The sequence below is a fragment of the Lichenostomus cassidix genome, chromosome W (assembly GCF_008360975.1).
Source record: "Lichenostomus cassidix isolate B80296 chromosome W, HeHo_3.0, whole genome shotgun sequence".
NCBI classification, from domain to species: domain Eukaryota; kingdom Metazoa; phylum Chordata; class Aves; order Passeriformes; family Meliphagidae; genus Lichenostomus; species Lichenostomus cassidix.
The window spans coordinates 2,486,378-2,497,743 of record NC_139510.1 but is presented as its reverse complement, the minus strand read 5'-3'; the positions used below and the strand labels follow the sequence as shown (position 1 = coordinate 2,497,743).

Below are 11,366 nucleotides of genomic sequence, written 5' to 3'. Positions count from 1 at the left end.
GATATGGCCGAAGGACTGATCCTTAGCACAGAGGCCTTAAAGCGATTTAGCGAACAAAATGGTATTAAAGAAAGGGGGGATTGTGATAGATAAGGATTGATTCTCTAAATCGCAACAGGAAAACAGGGCCCCCACGGGCCAAAGACCTCCTGCTGGCATAAGCAGAACTTAATCATCCTGTTTACACAAGGCTTATACAAAACTTGCAAGGTTTAGGAAGAAAGGCAAGCTGCGAACGTGACTACGACCTTTCGGAAGGCAGCGGCGGACCCTCTAGCAACAGCAACAGACTACGCAGACACAGCCTTATCTCCAGCAAATGACACGTAACCTGGAAAAAGGGACTGTATAAAACCTCGGCACACACAAACCTCTGCGCGGTGTGTCTTAGGCAGAGCGAAGGAGCATGCCTAGCCCGCCCAGCGCTACTTTGACCGGTATCCGCTTGCTTGAATAAATTACAAATTACTGAATTGGAATTGTCTCTGATTGACTTATTGAGACCCAATTTATAACAAGGGCAGCAGCAGCGGCGGTGGGGGAGGGGGCCAGCCTCCCCCCACAACCACCGGTCCGGCTGGCCCTTGTAGTGGCAAGGGGTGTGATACTCTGCCCTGCAAGGCAGGCACTATTGATTTACGGAAAAAGAGGCAAGACTTCACAACCTATATAATTTTAAGTTGTAAAGCCGGTATGTTTATTACAGCGCCGGGCACGTGGGAGGTAGCTCTCCAAAGACACGTGCACCCTCAGTCCTGTATAGCTCGGTATATATGTGGTTACATGTTACACATTCATAGTTTCTCAATCTGCTTATACATATGCATGACCTATCCCCGCTTTGTATTATAATGAGTTCAAAAGTCATTTCCATATCCTTGCGCCTGCGTAGTTCTGTTTGGTGGGGGGGCTCCGGGGTCTTTTCTGAAAAAGGACAGGAGGTCCTCTTCACTGACCTTTTCACCTTACTGTTTTACGCATGCATTCTAAATCTCTGTCCAAAGGCCAAAACAACAAATTTGATTTTTTGCCAGCGTGGAGGTTCCACGAGTATCAACTGGGTCACAGTTCTTGTTTGGCAAACACAATGAATGTTAAGCAAGCGATATATATTGTTTGGTGAGCAGTTTCTGACAAGTTATCTCTTAACTTCTGATTCCCTTGTATCAGTCCCTCCTTTTCTATAAAATTAGTAAATTCTTTTGCTAGTACACAAATTCTTCTTCTATCAAATTTCTGCAAAAGGTGTCTCTCAATGCCTTACCATGTGCGTTTGACAGAGAAGTCAAAATTGCTATTCCTTGTAACATTCTCCAATTCCAAACAAATAACACAAAGGAAAAAATAAAGCTAATACTAACTACTATTAAAAGAACAATAATAGGGTGACATAACGTATTTAGAATACCAGTTGCAGTAGGTGACCACCCAAAGAGCACATCCCACCAGTGATGACTTGCATCTTTGCAAGAACCTGCTTATTTTTTCTGTGTCATGATGAATAGTAATTAAAGTTTTCTTTCCATTTTCTTGAACTTCTTTCAAAATTTCAATCAGGTCTTGATGCTTTACTAACTGTCTTACCAATGTAAGGTTCATTCCAATAGGTGTGGGCAACAATTTGTGGTACATAGTGTAATTAGACTTTATCAATTGGAAGGATGCAACTGGGGCTAAATACAAAAAGTCACACCCAATGATCTTAACAAAATTACAGATACAAAAATTAGAATGATTTTTAACATTTATGGTTATATTATCATTATCTATCTTCAGAAAAGCACAAACAGTCCTTAAACACACACAACCTTGACCAATATATACAAGCATAGTTTTTTGATTAGCATTTGGATGGACTTCAAAGTGGAAAATGCCTTGCTCTGTATCACGGCATATGTCCTGGGCATCAATTGTATGGCTTTCACAGATAAACCCCTGTTGTTCTCGTGTAATACAGGATTCCAAATTCACAGTCTGCCACTTTTCCTCTACTATCTGGGCCCATACCCTATGTTCAGAGGGATAGAGCACTGTTCTCTCATGGTTTAGTCCTAGTGCAATAATGGGATGGATAACGTGGACGGTGGCATTACGTATAGTGAGCACAAAGGCTGTGGCCATATTAGCAATAGGGTCATAGGTGAAGTTTACCGGGGTCCACCAGGATTGAAACTTTCTTTCTAGGTCAGTGGCATTGTCCCAAATAACTTTCTGAATTTCAATGGGGAAAGTGCCTTCACTACCTTCTCTTATAGTTAAGGCAGCTGCTGACTGCATCCATAGTTGGGCCTGTATAAAACTAAGGGCTAAGGATACATTATCCTGGGCTATACCAAGTGCATTTATTATTAATTCGTGGTCCTGCTCTTCAACTTCTTCCCATTTTGGTAATACTTTTGAAACTTGCCACTGTCCATTCCCTAATGCTAGTAGAGAAGACTGCAGGGGCTGTCTTAATCTTGCCAAATCACCAGTTACGGTGGCCAATTTATTCATTAATATTTCTGAGTCAATTTCATTTAGAACCCCCAATCCAGTCCCCAACACTCCAGTTAAGTCCCTCTGTACTCTCCTTCTGAAGGGCACTTGTTTCTGCAGCCAGGTTGTCCAGCCTTTGAAGGATGTTTGTAGGAAAGGAGAACATGTTGGTTGAATTTCAGAAACATTGATTTGCATTAACAGTTCAACACGTTTAAGAGACCACTCTGGGTTAAACAACAACTGTTGTTGACTCGTGTTCCTTATTACATATGGGCCAGTTTCATAAATTTTGGGTTCAAGTTTAGGTGGTGTGGTTTGGATTTGGGCTTGAGTGCTGGCATAGGTTGTAACAGGTCCAGCTATAGCATTTATTTTTTAAAAATTTGAACGAGAGCCCATTTGTGTCCTTGGCCCAAAGACAAACCAGCTCAACAGTCTGTACTAATGTAAAAGTATACCAACAGTCCAATTCACTTGAACTGATACAAATCTCCTCATGCTTTTCAGTAGGGGTAGCCGAGACACTTATTTGGGTTGCTTTTTCATGGGTAGTCCCATTAATCATTCGGCATCCTATTTTGATTACTTCTCCTACAGTCCCCTGAAGTTGCCACAATGTTTGTTTTCCCCATTCTTGTCTTGCATGCACTTGATTTTCATGCATAACCACAGTTAACAGATTTAAACCCTTTATATCAGAATACCTCCCCATGGATCCAGTAAACCGCCTAAAAGCTTGGGACCAAGGCCACTCAGTATTGTCCCGGCTAGCAGTACTCCCCCCATCCCTGGATTAAAATTATGATAGTGAGAAAAATAAGTTTCCTGGTTGAACTTGCGTGACTTTCCATGGAGAATTATGGGCTTTCTTTACTCGGGTATGATGAATCCAGGCATTCTGCTCCTTGATTTTAATTGCGGTGAAAGTGGTAAGGAGTACCTGAAATGGTCCTTCCCACTGTGGCTCCAGAGTTTTTTCTGCAAGAGACTTAACATATACATAATGCCCAGGTTGAATATCATGTACAGGACCGTCCAAACCCTGGCTTTGGGTTCCGGCCACATGTTTCTCAATCTTTCTGAGTTGCTTGCTTAAAGCCACCATATAGGGGGTCATTATTTCTTCCCCAACTTGGGTAGATATTCCTTTTTGTATTCTGTATGGTCTCCCATAGAGTATTTCAAAGGGGCTTAACTGTTCTTTAGTTCTGGGTTTGGTCCGAATTCGTAGCAATGCAAGTGGGAGAGATTGGGGCCAGGGTAAATTGGCTTCTTGCCCTAGCCTCACTGAGGCGTTGTCCCCTAAAACTCAGCTGTGGCCCCAACAGAAAGGCAAACGGCTGTTCCGGGCGTGCGGGCTGAGCAGGCGGACCGCGCCGGAGCCGGGTCCGGGGAGCGTGAGGCGTGGCATGGCGTGGCGACAGAAACTCTGTGGGAACCACGATGAGGCAAAGGAACATATGGAAACTGTTTCTATTCTTCCAGGGAGGTTTATTCGGGTCTTCGGGGGGGTTGCAGGGGAGGAGAAGGGGGAGAGGAAAGCAGGGGAAGGGCGAGGGGGCTGGGAGCCTAGAAACAGTGACCCCGACCACATGCTGGCAGGGGTTTATAAGGGAAGGGAAGAGGGGAGGGAGTTAGCTCTAAGGAGCCAATCCGGGAGAGTCTGAGGGAAGAAAGGCAGGGGTACACACCAATAGACTTCTGATAAGGCAGGGCGCATAATTCAAAACAGCCAATAACATACAGAGCAGGAGAACAAAGGAAAAACCTCATGGACTCTGCAGAAACATGTTGCTACACCTCACAATCTGTTGCTTGATCAGATGGTTCATTTTTTCTACTTGGCCACTTGATTGAGGGTGGTACGGGGTGTGGAGTTTCCATTTTATGCCTAATTGGCAGCTGATTTGCTGCACCACCCTTGCAATAAAGTGGGGTCCTCTATCTGAGGATATTGTGGCTGGAACTCTGAAGCGTGGTATTATTTCTAGTAGCAACACTTAAGTTACTTCCCGGGCCTTAGCAGTTCTGGTGGGGAAGGCTTCTGGCCACCCTGAAAAGGTATCTTTTAATACTAACAAATATTGATACCCCCCTTTTCTTGGAAGTTCCGTGAAATCAATTTGTCACTGCTGTCCAGGCCCATGGCCTTTTCCAATTTGACCAAGTTTTATTTTGCGGGTAATTTTGGGTTTAGTCTGGAGGCAAAGATCACACTGCCGGGTTATCTGTTTGATGGTATCTTGTAACTTCCTGGCAATAATCTTATAATTTAAATATTTATATAGAGCATCTAGTCCCCAGTGTGTTTTTTGATGTTCTTCCCTAATTAATGACCACAATAAATGAGAAGGGATTAGTATTCTTCCCTCTGCTGTAATAGCCCATCCCTCTCGGTTATATGTTCCTTTCTCACTTTTAATTAACTTCATATCCTTTTTGTTATATTTCGGCTTACCTTCTAGGGAGACCTGCCCATCTGGCATCAAAGCTCCTTCCGTTGTTATCTCACCTTTTGCTGCTTCTTTTGCCTCTCTGTCCGCCAGCTTGTTTCCTTCCTCCAATTCAGAGCTCACCTTTTGGTGTGCCTTGATGTGCATGATTGCTACCTTCTCAGGTAGCTGGCATCTTCCAACAGCCGCAGTATTTCTTGTGCATGTTTGATGTTTTTTCCTTGTGAGTTTAACAATCCCCTTTCTTTCTGAATGGCTCTATGTGCATGTACAACCCCAAATGCATATCATGAGTCTGTATAGATGTTTATTTTTCTTTCTTCTGCCATTTCCAGGGCATGGGTTAAAGCAATTATCTCAACTTTCTGTGCGGAGGTGTTTGTTGGCAAAGGTCCAGATTCTATTACCTCTTTGCAGGTGGTAAGTGCATACCCAGCATGTCGCTTCCCACTGATGACGTAGCTGCTCCCATCAGTGAACCAGGTTTCTGCATCATCTAAAGGGGTATCCCTCAGATCTGGACAAGTGGCGTATGGGGCCTCAATGGTCTCCAGACAATCGTGGTGTACCATCTCTCCTTCATTCCCACTGAGAAAAGAAGCTGGGTTGACAATGTTAGTTACTACTATTTCTACATCATCTTGTTAGACCATGATGGCTTGGTATTTCAAGAACCTCTGTGAGGAAAGCCAGTGGCCACCTTTCATTTCCAGCACTGCGGACACTGTGTGGGACACTAGCACAGTCATTTTCTGGCCCAAGGTAAATTTGCGTGCCTCTTGAATGTTCATCACGATTGCCGCAACAGCCCTGAGGCACCCCAGCCATCCTTTGGCTGCTGCATCTAGCTGCTGAGACAAATAAGCAACTGCCCGTCGATACGGACCCGGGTCCTGTGCTAATATTCCCGAGGCAATCCCCTGTTTCTCATGGAAAAACAGAAAGAATAGTTTACTCACGTCTGGAAGTCCTAGAGCTGGAGCTGACATGAGGGCATACTTCAGCTGGCCAAAGGCTCGGGTGGCCTCTTTTGTCCACTGAAGATCCCTCTGTTCTGTGTTTATGAGAGCATATAGGGGCTTCACAAGTAATCCATAACTAGAAACCCAAAGTCGACGCCATCCTGTCATTCTCAAGAATGTTCTGAGTTCTTTCACAGTTTGAGGTTTTGGGATCTGGCAGATGGCCTCCTTGCGGTCTCGTCCCAAGGTTCTCTGTCCTGCGCTGATTTCATAGCCCAAATAAACCACCTTTTTCTTCATTACTTGGGCCTTTTTCTTGGAAACCCAATATCCCTGTAGTCCTAGGAAATTTAGCAGACTTACTGTCCAGGCAAGACAGGCCTCTTCAGTCTTGGTAGCTATTAAGAGGTCATCCACATACTGCAAAAGTTTTCCTTCTGATGGCGGGGCTTCCCAGGATTCTAAGTCCTCAGTAAGTTGATCTCCAAATATGGTAGGACTAGTTTTGAACCCCTGAAGCAGCACTGTCCAGGTGAGCTGAGTTTTATGTCCACTTTTAGGGCTTTCACATTCAAAGGCAAATATTCTCTGGCTGGCTTCGTGGAGAGGGAGGCAAAAGAAGGCATCTTTCAAATCTAGAACAGTAAACCAAGTTAACTCTGGTGTTAATTCAGTTAATAAGGTATATGGATTTGCCACCACAGGGTAGAGGTCCTCTGCTATCTTATTTACAGCCCTTAAGTCCTGCACTACCCGGTATGATCCGTCAGGTTTGCGAACGGGTAGTATAGGGGTGTTAAAATCAGACTGGCATTCTTTCAATAGTCCTAGCTGCAAAAAGTTTTCTAATACTGGGCTAATTCCTTCTGTGTCTTCTTTCTTTAAAGGATATTGTTTAACTCTAACTGGCTGTTTTCCCTCCTTGGGTTTAATTTGTATGGGAGGTGCATACTTAGCCCTCCCAGGAACACCAGTGAGCCAAACACCAGGAAATACTTGATTTGTTATTTCTTCACTAATTTCTTCTTCGGTCTCAGTGGTTGTCAATATTAAGCTTAATATTTCTATATATTGGTGATCATTTACCTCCAGAGTAATTTCTCCATTTTTAAACATAATGGTTGCTTGCAATTGTTCCAATAAGCCTCTACCCAAGAGTGCTTTTGGAGAGTTGGACATGTATAAAAACTTATGAATTCCCCATTGTTTCCCAAGTTTATACTTCAAAGGTTTACAGAAATATGCCTTTTCAGGTTGGCCAGTGGCGCCTTTTACCATGACATAATTTTCCCCTATCAGCATCAAAGCTTTATTCAAGACTGAATAAGTTGCCCCCGTATCTACCAGAAACTCTACTTCTTTCTCGTTTTCCCCTAACTTTACTATAACTAGGGGATCTGCTAGGGTGGAATCCCCCAGTCCTCTTCAGTCTTTCTTAACATATGAAATCTCTTTCTCCTCCGAGTTATCCTGTTTCTTATTGGGACGTGTATTTTTCTTCTCTGGGCAATTATCTTTCCAATGTCCAAATTTCTTTCAGTTTGCATCCTGGTCCTTGTGCAGTCTGGTTTTTCCTTGCCTCTGCTTCCCTTTCTGATTACTCCTTTCTCCACTCTCTTCCACTAATGTCACTAACTTTTTGACTCTATATTTTGCCTCTCGGTTACTGTACACTCTCCACGCCTCATCTAATAATACTTCTAAATTCCTCCTCTCAAGTGAACGCAGTTTCTGGAGTTTATGTCTAATGTCCCCCTGTGATTGGCCTAAAAAGAGAGACACTAGTTGTTGTATCCCCACCTCTGACCCAGGGTCCAGTGTTGTGTTTTTGCACATAGCATCTTTTAATCGTTCCAGAAAGTCAGTTGGAGACTCGGAGGGGTCTTGTTTGACTGCATACAGTGCTGACCAGTTAATGGTTTTAGGAATTGCCTTTTCCATGGCTTTCACTATCCACTCCTGATAAGCCTGTAGTTTAGCCATTTCGGCTGCTCTGTTTGGATACCATTTTGGGTCCTGGAGTGGCAAATATTCTTTGTGATCCTCCTGTGGTGTTTTGTAATAGTCCTCAGCCAAATCTTCTGCCTTTTTCAAAATTAATTGTTTTTCGGTTTCTGTTACAGCTTCCAATAACAATTGAATATCATTCCAATCGGGATTATGTTGTTTCAGTATAAAACATAAATGTTTACTTATGATTGTTGGATCTGCTCGATAATCTTTTGCAATCTTTTTCCAGGCTTCTATGTCAATGGTAGAAAAAGGTACTCTGATCAGCATTGTATTACCCTCCGGCCCTACCGCCTCTCGCAGAGGTGCTTGCAGCACTTGCTTCCCTCATGTTCGAGCAGAGACTGGGCTCCCTGGAGGAGAAGGCATGTCCTCCGAGTCTGCATAATCCTCTCTTCCTAGGAGGGGGCTTAAGAAAATCAGTTAATTGTTGTTCTCGTGTTGCTGCCTGATGAAGTTTGTCCTATTTTGTACATCTTTGGTTTATGCTGCAAACTGAACAGCATCGTTTGCCTCTGCTTTTAGTAGCTCTATTTTCCCTTTCAAGGGCCAATACCAAGGGATCCTGAGGTGGTACAAGCCCACAGTTTCTCTGCCATTCGGGGTGGTTGCAGAGAGAGAAAAACATGTCTGCATAAGAAACTTCATCCCACTTTCCCTCTCTTCTCAAAAACAACATTAGCTGGAGAAGGGTGTTATAATCTAAAGTTCCAAAAAGTGGCCATTTTTCGTCACAATCTAATTTATATAAAGACCGCCACTGGTTGCAATATTTAATAAGGATCTTCTTATTTTCTGCCCCCCCGTCTTGGCTATTTCTTTCCAATGTGCTAAAATGCATCCAAGGGGGCTCTTTGCCATTGTTTGTTTACTCTGGCCACTTCCCATTCTACTTAAAATCTTTATTTACATGTTATATTACCCATTCTAGGTCACTTGTATAATGTATTAACCATTCCTTGGTACCGGGGTGTCTCTCGGTTAGTATTCCCCTCCGTTTTTCTTCTCCCTCTGTTTAATTGTTATAGCTTAAACTATCATACACAGCATGCAATTACTCAACACACCATCACAGCAAAGACGAATTACACAATAAACTTTTATGCACACTATTCAGAACAATGCACGAAATCTAAATACTCATAACTTACTTCTGGGATCTGGGTTATCCAGGGCGTCACTTCTGCCCCCGGTCTGAGCTTACTTCTGGGATCCGGTTATCAGAAGCTGAGCACACACATACACACACACTGGTCACAGGAGCTCCAGACACCCATACACACGTTAGTATCCTGCCTACCATTTTGTCACCGAATCTGTGGGAATAAAATTACAAAAACCCTCCAACAACATTTTAACGTTCGAGAGTCAAGGCATTACTTTATTATCTTGCATGGGTGTTGTTCTGGCCAGGATGTACCACAGAAATCATCTCATCCACACATAGCCTGGGTGTGCAGAGAGAATCATTCTAGGATACATGGCTTTTACTCAATTTTTCAGATATTTTATACAGTAAAAATACATAGAAAAGCATTGGGTCAGTGTTCATTGGTCCAAAGTTGAGCAAACCCCACTATTCAGTCTCTCATTGGATCCGAATTTCTTCGCCTCTGATGCTAATTAGATTCTTCATTCTTCAGTTTTTCTTATCAGTCCTTTCCGGGCCAGGATGTCTTCAGCCCTGCTGGAGGTGGTGTCTGGGGTAGCTGTTTGTGATAGCCACCATGTCCTGTGGATGTCCCGCGGATGTTCTGTTAATTGTGGCTAGCACAGGTCTTTCCCATGAGAATTTTTCTCCTGTGTTTTATAAACAAAGATAAAGTTTGGATGTTATTAAAAACAGTGTCTCGAGATTTGGACAGTTCAGGCCTGGCCAATCAGGCCCAGGGGGAGGTTTCTGACTGACCAATCTGGGTGACCTCTGAAAAGTCTATATAAGTTGGAATCAAAACAATAAAGTTCTCTTTTTTCTTGCCATGCTGAGAATCCGGGTCTTTTTCTCTGCTAGCAGCTCAACAGCGACAGTTAATAGCCTTTATCTTTCTGGTTATCTTCGGGGTCACTCCCAATCTGTTGATATGCTGAGTCCACCAGACCTCATCTGGTAGAACAATGCCCTGAAAGAAACCTAAAATTCCTTTTCCCAGGTAAAGACAAACATAACCTTTGACTAAAGTTATACAAAATTTTTAACCTGATATATTTTCCAACACTTTCTCCTGCCTCTTATACAGTCATTGGCAGGTCTATCTTGGCTTCCAAACCTGGAATGCCGCAGAACCCTCGGATTCACCCCGATCACCCTTGGCAGATCCTGCAGAATCCTTTCCCTGCCAGTCTTCGGCTAGCTGCTTGCAAGCCCAAACAGGGACTCTCGCTGTGCACTTAGACATCTCTAGTGCCTTACCAGCCCTCCCTGGCTATGCATATGCCTTGTAGACTTATTGATTGATAAACATACTGTTTTTCGTGGTGCCAGGAGGGACTTCTCTGCCGGGGCAGTGGTCAAACCAGAAGCAGAAGCCTTCCAGGGAAAAAAAGCCCTGGGGCGCGCCAAAGAATCTGTTCCCAGTCAGCCCCGCTCCAGACACAGGTTCTCCAGCTGACTTGCCAAATGATTTATGGAAAAAGAGGCAAAACTTCACAACCTATATAATTTTAAGTTGTAAAGCTGGTATGTTTATTGCAGCACCAGGCATGTGGGAGGTAGCCCTCCAAAGACACGCGTGCCGTCAGTCCCGTAGAGCTCAGTATATATGTGGTTACGTTACAAATTCAGAGTTTCTCAATACGCTTATACATATGCATAACCTATTCCCGCTTCGTATTATAATGAGTTCAAAAGTAATTTTCATATCTTTGCGCCTGCGTAGTTCTGTTTTGTGGGGGGACTCCAGGGTCTTTTCAGGAGGTCCTCTTCACTGACCTTATCACCTTCCTGTTTTACGCGTGCGTTCTGAGTCTCTGTCCAAAGGCCAAAACAACAAATTTGGTTTTTTGCCAGCGTGGAAGTTCCATAATATCACAGTCCTTGTTTGGCAAATACAATGAATGTTAAGTCAATAGATATATTGTGTGGTGAGCAATTTCTAACAAGTTATTTCTTAACTTCTGATTCCCTTGTATCATTCTGAGCATGCGCAGTTATGGTGTTCCTTGGTCTTTCTGGTTCTAACTGGTCTAAATTCTGTATTCTGTGGCTAATTGTCTTTACATTTGCCAATTTCTCATTAGTGCTATACTTGTCCACCTTTGAAGCTATCCACCCGGTGAGTTTTTTTGTCTATTCAGCATTAAGCAACTAGTTAACCATATAATAGCCGTTGCATTGTATATAAAGTTATAATTGAAGTTATATTAGTATAAAAAGTTATAATTCAGGTTATATAGGTATAAAAAGCTATGATTCAGGTTATATTGATATAGAAAGTTATGATTCAGGTTATATAGGTATAAA

The 11,366-nt window shown here is 43.1% G+C and overlaps 1 pseudogene across 1 annotated transcript; it reads right to left on the bottom strand.

The window, feature by feature from the left end:
* Window positions 1-665: 665 nt before the first annotated feature.
* Window positions 666-4,460, bottom strand: LOC146425311 (uncharacterized; annotated as a pseudogene). The gene is made up of 2 exons (XR_014846637.1): window positions 4,282-4,460; window positions 666-3,764 (listed from the first exon to the last, which is right to left on the bottom strand). The product of XR_014846637.1 is annotated as an uncharacterized LOC146425311 (transcript).
* Between the last annotated feature and the right edge of the window lie 6,906 nt (window positions 4,461-11,366).